Source organism: Colobus angolensis, unplaced genomic scaffold, assembly GCF_000951035.1.
Source record: "Colobus angolensis palliatus isolate OR3802 unplaced genomic scaffold, Cang.pa_1.0 Scaffold137, whole genome shotgun sequence".
NCBI lineage: Eukaryota > Metazoa > Chordata > Mammalia > Primates > Cercopithecidae > Colobus > Colobus angolensis.
The window spans coordinates 4,194,360-4,205,019 of record NW_012114455.1 but is presented as its reverse complement, the minus strand read 5'-3'; the positions used below and the strand labels follow the sequence as shown (position 1 = coordinate 4,205,019).

The 10,660-nt window shown below is 45.6% G+C and overlaps 1 protein-coding gene across 1 annotated transcript in view; it reads left to right on the top strand.

Annotated features, from left to right (window-relative positions):
• The window catches only part of ETS1 (v-ets avian erythroblastosis virus E26 oncogene homolog 1), a 130,071-nt gene that overhangs the window by 18,290 nt on the left and 101,121 nt on the right, over window positions 1-10,660 (top strand). The gene's annotated exons all lie outside the window — the stretch shown is intronic.

Genomic DNA, 10,660 nt, shown 5'->3' with positions numbered 1-10,660 from the left:
AACTCAAACCATAACCTCTAACTTTAGACTGGGCTGTAATAAACAGAGTATCTGTAAATTGTCTACAAAATATAACCTTAGGACATTGGCGCTAGAGACATCAGCAAACAAACCTCACATTCAGTTGCAAACTAAGATACCCTGGAGGGGTAAGCAGGGCTTCATTAACTTTCCTAGATAAGAAAGTCAGAGCCCCAGACAACCAGGGTCCTCTCAGTTCTTTTGGAGCCTCCCTGTCTAGAGCTCAACCCATAGTGCTTAATCCAATAATCCAAGTCCTCCTACCTGGTGCCCTAGTCTCTGATTTAGTTAGTCTGACATACCAAAAGAAAAAAAAAAAAAAAGAAAGAAAGAAAAAGAAAAGAAAAGAAACTCTGTCCCATGGCTGGTAAATTCAGAGTGAAAAGAAAACCATGAGAGTAGTGGGGTTTTCAGTAGGGGGTGATTTCGCCCCACAAAGGGATATTTGACAATGCCTGGAGACTTGTCTCATTTTTAAAATTTAGGGTGTGCTCCTGGCCTCAGAGAGTAGGAGCCAGGGATGTAAGTAAACATCCAGTAGTACACAAGACAGCCCCCTATGATAAACAGTTATCCAGCCCCAAATTCTGACAGTGCTGAGGTTGAGAAACCTGGTCTAGAGTAGCCACAGGTCAAGCTTGAGAGCAGAATGGGACTGTGTGTACAGACTGCTCTAAGCAGATCGTGGTTACTAGTAAATTATTGCCTTAGAAAGGGAAATCTAACAAAAGAAAGTGAGACTGCGTTCCTGCTCTGACGGGCTCTTATTTAGCAGGCTGCATTAGTTGGCCAATAAACAATATCTTCTAATATAGGATGTCACTATTTTCTAGCGCCTAAAGATAACTAAGTCTGGGAGTCCTTGCTTGTAAATTAGAGATCACATTAACGTTATCTGGCCATTTGCTGTGGAAGAATGCTTGGAAATCACGGGAGTCACAGTGGTTAAAATCCATGCCGGCCTCAGGTAATCACGGTTTTGCACAGAATTCACATTCTCTGCCTCAGGGTCAGTTTCTCAAAAGCAGAACCCACGTTTTCCCCATGTGTAAGGTCAGCGCTTTGGGAGGCCGTAATGCATGAGGTGATGTCACAGTGGGGAGGTGGAGAAACAACACTCTGGGAAGTTGTCTGGCCATTGTGTGGGAGGGATGACCTTTCCAGGTATTTCTACGGGCTGTGTGTCAGGGACCCTTTCACGCATGGGGAGGAAGCGCTCCTTCCTGTTATGCTGCCTCTGCAAGCGCAAGCCCTCTGCGAGCCTGGAAGTCCCTTGCAAGCCCAGTACTTTTGTCCTCTCATGCGTCATTCTCCCCTTCACAGCACTGTGCTGGCCCAGCAGAGAATGGCGGTAATGAGCGGGCTGGGCTGCTCGCAGTTTTGACTAAACATGGCCCAGCCTGGGCTGCCTCACCGGCCAGGAGGATGTGCGGAGGAGTTCCTGGGGGATTAGTGACCCATTTGGCCATGCGGGCTTTAGGAAACACCTTGGACTACACAGAGGAAAGGAACTGATCACTCACCTCCTCCCAGAGCCACAGACTTTGGGGGATAAAACAACATGCTCAGGCAGGAGTGGCCCACTGTGCTCCACCTCAGGGAAGGCACCTACGCCTGAGAGGCTCACTACATATCCCCAAGTGTCAGATAAGACTCTGGGTTTAGGGGACATCCCTGGTAATTTGAGGGTGAAGTAACTGTATTAAAAACTCCCCACTCTTGGTTGGCCGTGGTGGTTCACGCCTATAACCCCAGCACTTTGGGAGGCCGAGATGGGTGGATTACCTGAGGTCAGGAGTTCTAGACCAGCCTGGCCAACATGATAAAACCCCATCTCTACTAAAAATACAAAAAATTAGCTGGGTGTGGTATCAGGCACCTGTAATTCCAGCTACTCAGGAGGCTGAGACAGGAGAATCGCTTGCACCCAGGAGGCGGAGGTTGCAGTGAGCCGAGATCGCACCCCTACACTCCAGCCTGAGCAACAGAGTGAGACTCTGTCTCAAAAAAAAACAAAAACAAAAACGAAAAAATAAAAAACTTGCCACTCTTTCGCTCTCCCTAGAGAAGCAAATGTGCTTCTCTTAAAACATGGTCCCTATGTTTTTTGAATGAAAACAGGGGTTCAGAAACTGTTCAACAAAAGGCTGTTTTTTGACTTGTGCATTTATGCCATGAAAGCCTTCAGAGTTGTATAAATGGGATCCCATTTATTAGACACTTAATTTCTTTCATTGTACACAATAAAATAGTATGAAACCAAGGATATTGCAGACATATGAGCTCTGAATGAAAAGCGCACTGGAAATAAGCCTGAGTTCATGCTGGATGTCGCCTTGGGAGGCATCCCAGGGAGGCTGTCAGTCATTGCCAGCTCTGGGCATTGGCCTCCATCCTTCCTGTGCAGTTCCAGTGGGACTTGGGTACCTGGGGGTCAGCTGAATCTCTAGTTGGTGCCAGCATAGAGGGTAGTCCTGCTGAGGGTAGTCCTGCTGAGCCATGAGGCTTAGCTAAGTGCATTGCAGAAAAAGAGCTCCAAATTAACCATGGCCCTCAGAACAGCTCCCTGTCACAGAGACTTTTGGGCAATTCCTCTTTTGTACATTTTCTTTCTTCCTTCCATAATTGATTGATCCACTGGTTGACTGTTACACAGAACTCTATTTCTGCCGTCAGGCCCTCTGGTGAGGCAGAAGCCGACCCACCTTACACGGTCTCCTTGACACCAGACATGACATAAAGCCTTTCCTCCTGGTCCAGGCAGCTGTGGAATGGATCCCAGCCAAATTCTAGTGGAAAGCACTTGGACTTTAGAATCAGAAAGACCTGCATTAAATTCTCTCTGGTGCTCTTTAGCTATTTGATCTTGGGCAAATTACTTACTCCCTCTGAACCTCAGTGTCTTCATCTGTAAAATAGGCATAGTATAAGGTACGTGGAACGTCACTGTGACGGTTCAGTGAGAACATGCTTGTCAAGCGCCTCCACAAAGATGACCTCCATCAATTCCCTTTTCCTTTATTCACTATCTCATCTCTTTCTGTTCTGGACTTTTTTATTGTGTTAGATGGATACTGGGGCTGGGAAGGTGTGAGGATCTCCACTTGTCCATACAAGGGTGTTGCCAGAAGAAGATGGGGCTACTGGGGTGAAGATGGAGACTTCCTCATTGGGAAACCTCCTTGTTTCATCACTGCCCTGCATGAGAAGCAGCTCCCTTGCCACCAGATCAAAGTTCTCTTGTCATGGCTGGTGGTTTACAACCCCATTGTGTAAACAGACCTGGTTTTCTTATCTTGAGTAATTGCAGTTTAATTGGGCCTCCTTCTTACCCAGGGCTCTGGCTGTTGGCACACTCACTTCCAGCCCATAGGCCTCCAGACTCCAGCTGTTGGATGTCTTCACAGAAGGGTCACTGTGCTGTCCCTGCACTTCTTGTGCAGTGAGTGTGCTTGCTGCCATGAAGCCGAGTGCAGGCACCCTTTCCTTCTCTCTGGGAATCCTGGAGAGCAATGGACAAATTATTTGGGACTAGAGAAGTGGGAATCCACAAAAAGAAATTTAAAAACTAAGTGGGAATGAGACTGCTGACACATAATGTTTAGGAAAATTACTTATGCTCATAACTCTTAGTGGTTGTCATAGAAATTGAAGGAAAAAAGAAAATAACCTATATTTTTCCAGCACCTTGGAATGCAGGGCTTCTCTAAGCTAAACTAGGTTCAATCATCACAAGATAGAGAATTTCAGAGTCCGACCGCAATGTAAAGACCATCTTGCAACATCAGGAAATTAAGATCCTAAGAGGTTAAATGAATTACTAGAGTTTCCTCAGGTATTTTGTTATAGCACTCCTGTTTTGGTCCATTAGTGCTGCTATAACAAAATACTTGAGACTGGGTAATTCAAAAAGAATAGAAATGTATTGCTCACAGTTCTGGATGCTGGAACGTTCAAGGTGAAGGCATTGGCAGGCTCTGTGTCTGTTGAGAGTCCTGTCTCAGCTTCCAAGACGGAGCCTTCTTGCTGCATCCTCTGGAGGGGATGAACACTGTCTCCTCAGTGGTGGAAGGGAGGGAAGCGGCCAAACCCACTCCTTCAAGTCCTTTTAAAGGGCCCTAGTCCATCCTTGAGTGCTTTGCCCTGACAACTTGCTCACCTCCTAATGCCTCCACCTGTTAATATTACCACACTGGTGTTTTACATTTCAACATATAAATTTGGGGGACACATCCATAGCAACTCTTTACAAACACATTTAATTAATTAATTAATTAATTAGATATTTGGTGATATGTACGAACTGATAACATATTTTCATTCAGGTATTTATATGCCTTGTTTATGAAAACTTAGTTTTTCCTGATTCCAGGAAAACAAAGAAACAAACAAAAAAACTCAAACTCCATTGTGCAGATTGCTGAGCAAATTGAAATTGCTGGATGATCTTCTGGCCGTGGCAAATTCTACCAACCGTGTCTGTAACCAGGTTTTGAGTCAGCCTCTGCCTCCATCTCCATACCACAAGATGCCTAAAGCTGTCACCCATGGTACCACTGGGGGTCTGAAGGCTTCATGCTAAGCGAGGGGCAACCTGAAACCTGCAGATCTAGAAGCTGACAAATGTCTCTCACCTAAGACCTTTCAGCAAGAGAGTGTCAACTGCAGGCCCCCAGGACTGTGGCCTCAACTTCCACCCCCTCCCTGTCCTTCAGCCTGTTCCAGCGAGTGTCGGCTGTAAGTGGAGGCTGTCCTGGTCTCAGGCTGGTATGAGTTGTAGTTTTGGTGTTGGCTGCCCCACCTCTGACTTTGTGTGCTTTCCCAGGGGGTCCCTAGGGAAGCTAGCACAGCTTTGCATTAATTAATGCATTAGGCATCCCCTTCTCTACAACCCTCTGTGCTTCAGATTTTTTTTCTGCAGAAACCTGCAGTGTGTCAGGCCTGCACTTTCACCAAGGCCCAAGCCCATCACTCTTATTGTTTTAAAAAGAATTTCCTGGCCTTGAGTCTAAAATTAAATTGCCTTTGAGAGTTTCCTATTTTGTCTGTTCCTGCTTCTCCTGGTGGCTGCACCCCCTCACCACCCTCAGGCTTGATCAGCAAACTCCAGAGAGCTGGGGAGTGGTTCTGTTTGCCTCCTTCCCTTTTGCCTCTCAAGAGAGCAGAACAAACGTGCCCTCCGAACAGATGTGCTGCAGAAACCACGCCCTTGCCCGTGTCCTTCTGAGGCCAAATTCGCTCTGACCCAAACTGTGCCTCACCATTGCCAAACAGCCCATCCGTAGAGGGGCTGGCAGGGTACGGAGGTGCTAAAGTGTCTTCTGAGGATGAGGAAGTCCAGACTTTATCAGAAGTGTGTGGAGTCGCATAAGGGTGACTACATGCAACCAGGAGGAAGGGTTTAAGCAGAGAAATGGCCTAGGTATTGCACACACTTTAACTGAGCACCTGGCAGGTGAGAGCCCCTATAACTGTTCAGTAGCAAGGTTCTTCCTGAGCTTCACTGTTCTCTACTGAAACGGCGGGGAGATGGTGACAAAACTGTTGGAGTGGGGCTTCGGGACAGAATGAAGACAAACAACGTAAGGCCTTTCATGCATTTCAAGGGCACACTGTATGTCATAGACCCACATTATGACTCTGATAACTTTAGGCTCTCCAGGCTTGCCCACCGTGGTGTGACTGTTTATCCAATGAAGGTTGTCTGTCATAAGGTCAGGAGAAAGAATGTGGATGGATCAGCAAAAATGACACAGAGTTGTCAAGGAACTTGGAGATCATGGAGGCCGACCTCCTCAGGAAGCAAAGGTTCAGAGACGTTAAGGAACAGCCCGGAGGTTACATAGCTCCTTAGATATAGAGCAGGACTTGAACCCCCAGGATGCTTGATTTCTAGTCTTGTGTCTTTCTGTTAAAGTGCATGAGCATCTCTGACATTCCTAGAAAAATAATACAAAGTTATCTCCATGGTGCAAATCACAGTGCCCATCCATCCAGTGTTGACTCAGCCTTGCTTCTGAGTTTAAAACATTTTTAGAAAGCACTAACATCTAGAAATATCTATTGTGTCTTACATGTTTATGGCCCTGTACTAAGGTTAAGCCCTAGGATTCTGAAGTCAAGCAAGGAAAAGACAGATTTGCTCCTATGGAGTTTAGGCTCCAAGTAACACATACAGAAGGTGAGCAGTGAGGGAGTTACTCACCGCATGTGGACATTGAAGATGTTCTGCTAAAGACAGAAGCTGACCGAAAGACGAGATCACCCACTCCACAGACACAGACTCCTCGTGTTCATGATTTGCTGTTATAAAAATATTCTCCTATTTTTTTTCAATTTTGGGGGACTTTGAGGAGCGGAGAGAGGGAAAGCTATGAGCAAAAGGAATGGCTTTAAGATGTGGCTGGCTGGAGGGGACAGGTGAATAGGCAGTTCCAGGGAGATGACCATGGGCAGTGGAGGAGGGAATGGGCTAGCAAGGTCCAAGTTCCTGACTTTGAAGCACTGGGAAGTGGTGCTAGGGAACAGTCACAAACCAATGAGCGCTTCCTTGCAGGAATGGTGGTGGTGGTCGACCCAGGTGGTAGCTGTGGGGCTGGCTCACCTCAGAGCAGAGCAGGACCAAGGTGTGTCCACTGTCCAACTAGTTGCCAGACTTCTGGGGCTTCGTTTCATTCCCAGGATTAGTTGGGTGGAGCATTTCGGCTGTGGGCTCATGTCCTCTGGTAGCCTCTTTCTAAGAGGACAGGGAGAGCCATGCTGTTTCCTCCATGGCTCAGCACAATGTGTGACGAGCAGAGAAGAGGTGTGTGTTTTCCTAAGATGCCCAGGGGAACCCCTTGCTCCATGGCTGCCTGGGGACCACGCTTTTCTTTTCTTTTTTCTTTTTTGAGATGGAGTCTTACACTGTCACCCAGGCTGGAGTGCAATGGCACGATCTCGGCTCACTACAACCTCTGCCTTCTGGGTTCAAATGATTCTCCTGCCTCAGCCTCCCTAGCAGCTGGGATCACAGACATCCACCACCACACCCGGCTAATTTTTGTACTTGTAGTAGAGACGGGGTTTCACTTTGTCGGCCAGGCTGGTCTTGAACTCCTGACCTTGTGATCCGCCCATGTTGGCCTCCCAAAGTGCTGGGATTATAGGTGTGAGCCACCGTGTCTGGCTGAGACCACCCTTTTCTTAGTGGCCCCTTGTTCACCACCCCTGGTGCTTAAAGCTCTGCTCTTGGCTTCCATGATCCTATACACTGGCTTGTTTTTCCTCCTATGTCTTCAACCAGTACTTCCTTGTGCTTTCCCCCGCCTTGTTTCTCCTCTTAACTGTCAGCAGCTTTATAGATCCACTTTCGATTCTTACCCTTGTTGTCCTGACTGCCATTTTTCTTGAGTTCTGCTCTAACTCCAACCTTTTTGCTGCTAGATCTAGCTTGACTCTTTCCTGTCTTCTCCCATCGTGCATTCTCCTTAGGGACCCTCCACCAAGTTGCCATCACTCCATCTGAACTCAACCAAAGGCGACATTGTCTTCCACACTCCTTATTTATGCCCCCTAGGTTCACCATTTTCACTACATAAACATAAGCAATCTAAGTGGCATCTTGGATTTTCCTCTCTTTATCTGCTATGACCAATCAGTCATAAAATCATGTCGATTTTTCCTTTAAAAGACATCCAATATTTCTTATTTCCTCTTCACCTCGACACCCATGGCCCACCTCTTTCTTCAGAACTGGACTACAGTGAGGTGAGTGAGGCACCCATATGGGGTGCCCCCAAACTGAGTAATCAAGTTGAGTAATATCTTAATGTAATATCTTTTAAAAATCAGAATTAATGCAAACATTATTATGGAAAAAATCAAAATTTTAAATAAAGTCAGGATGAGTATTACTGATTTTTCCCAATGTGGCTCAGCAAGGCTCTGCTCCTGACCTGTGTCAGTCTCCTCGCCTTCTTGCCCTGCTGTCCTACTCAGCACCATCAAATAGGTCTTTCTTGAAAGCGTTGCTTCACCATGTCCCAGGCCTCCAGCATGGCCTCTAGTGGCTCTCTCCTGACGCAGATTCCCGTTTGGCCTGCATGGCTCTCTACACTGTGGTCTTACCCTGCCCTCTGGCTTGAAGTTTTACTACTTACCCTCGACTGATACAATCCTCATTGCCCAAGGGTATCCCTTTCCCTCATGCTTGTCACCTCCAAACAATACCGTCTTTATCTCTCTATAACACCTCCCTGAATCTTTCTTATTCCTCCTGACATAGCTGTATATGTTCTTTTTTACCTTTGGATGGATTATCTTCCTCTTCTTTTGCTCACATGACCCTTCATCGAATGTTTTAGGGCAAATCTTACTCAGTCTTCCAGTTATTACCTTATACTGCTTCCTCCAGGAAGGCTTCCCTGCTGCTATTCCCCTCCCCCTACACATTGGTACTTAATTCGGTCACATCCCTCACTGTAATTTCCTGTTTACTTCTCTGTATGCTTCTAAGGCTATGGTTTATTTGTTGCTTATATTGTATTCTTAGCATCTAACATAATACTTGTCATAGACTAGGTGCACCAAATATATTAGTCCATTAATGAGCATTGCCATAATTCATTGAGTACCTATTATGGAACAGTAACCACCATTCTTGAGCAATTTGTACTTAAGCCATGCAAGCTGCATGTTGTGCATGTAGCAGAAAAGACAACTGAAATCAAATAGACTTGGGTTAGAATTCTGTCTCCATTATTCTTTTAGCTGCATGAACTTGGGAAATTTACTTGGCCTCTTAAAACCTCAGTTTGCTCTTCTGTAAAATGAAGATGAAAATGCTAATCTTGCAAGATTGTTGTGAGGATTAAAAGTGACCAGCATGGCCGGGCGGGGTGGCTCACGCCTGTAATCCCAGAACTTTGGGAGGCTGAGGCAGGCTGATTACCTGAGGTCAGGAATTCAAGACCAGCCTTGCCAACAGGATAAAACCCCGACTCTACTAAAAATACAAAAATTAGCTGGGCATGGTGGCACATGCCTGTAATCCTGGGTTCTCGGGAGGCTGAGGCAGGAGAATCACTTGATCCCAGGAGGCGGATCAAGGTGGCAGTGAGCCGAGATCGCACCACTACACTCCAACCTGGGCGACACAGAGAGACTCTGTCTCAAAAGAAAAAATAAAAGGAGACCATCTCTGATGCAGACTGCCAGGGGGCACTAGACAGGTGTGTGATGTTTGTTAGATCCTTTGGGCAATCACCTGTGGGATGGGTGAGTGAGAACCTGTGGCAGAGATGGGGAGTGTTGCTTGCCTCTTGTTGACTCATCTCCAGTTGCAGCCAAGAAAGGAAGATGCCAGTGAAGAGGCCCAGTAAGCAGGGACCTGTTTGGTGTGGTGGCTTTTTCAAGCAATGAGGTGGGGGCTGGGCTGCCCAGATTTCTGACCTGTTAATAACCTGCTTTTTTCTCCTTAACTGAGGCAGTTTCATAATGAATTGGAACTGGTGATGTGGTTCTCTTGAGTAAAAATATCATTTTCATACTCTATGAAATAGTTATTAAGTCGGTTCATGAAATGTCTAATAAACAGGCAGGTGTCTAGATAACAAGACCATGAAAGGCTTCTCAGGAGCATCCCCTAGTAAAGATTCTCGTGGTTAATGGTAGGTTTTGTACATTATTGCCTTCTCATTCTTAAAAATAGGATCTGGTGGCTCCACAGAGGACAGTTACAGAGGAACTATGCCTTAAAAATATACAGAGAGTTTCATTTATAAAATAAAAAACGTGTTGACCAAGAGCCCAGCTGTGGGCAAGAGAGACTCGAGGAAAAAAACCAACCATGTCAAATCAAGCTGATTCTGTGCATGGTTGTTACTCAAAGGCTGTGAGTTGACCTACAATATGGCTACCCTGTTATCACCCAGGTGTGGACCCACATTATTTTGTACCCTACATACTTACTGATTATCTACCTTCTCTCTGTCCTCTGCACATTGTTCCCAGATCACTTTTCTTCAGCCCCTCTTTGCCAATTACACGTTACCTTCAAGTAGCTTTTCTTTAGCAGAGAAAACCCAAACTTTTAAATCTGAATTCAAGTTCTTAGGTTCCCACCACCCTAGCAGGGCCTGTAACAAACTACCTGTCTACCTACTCACAGGAACCAACTCATACTACGTACTACCACTTTACAAGGATCTTTTGTTTTTGGCAAACCATGCATGCTGTTCCAAAAGAAGACAGATGTGGGTAACTTGGAGTTCTTCATAGCATTTAGAATCAAAATTTTCTCGCTCAAGACCCTATTCCTACAACTCTGATACTTGACATTAAATTTTGAAAAAGGCTCTAAAGGAATATGAAAAAGATGAGGATAGAAATTGAGAGCACAAGGCTTGATTTATAAGACTAAGAAGTGTGCTTTGAATTGATTCAGTTCCAAAGTTTTGTTGAAGACCTAATTATTGTTGGGAATCCAAAAGAAGTATTTAATGTAGCTGCTTCAGGAGCGTATAGCATTAAATAAAATTCCAGCAAAATGGTTTGAATCCAAAATTAAGGAAACATTGTCTTTTCTTTTTCTTTTCTTTCTTTCTTTTTTTTTTTTTTTTTTTTTTGAGATGGGGTCTTGCTCTGTCACCCAGGCTGG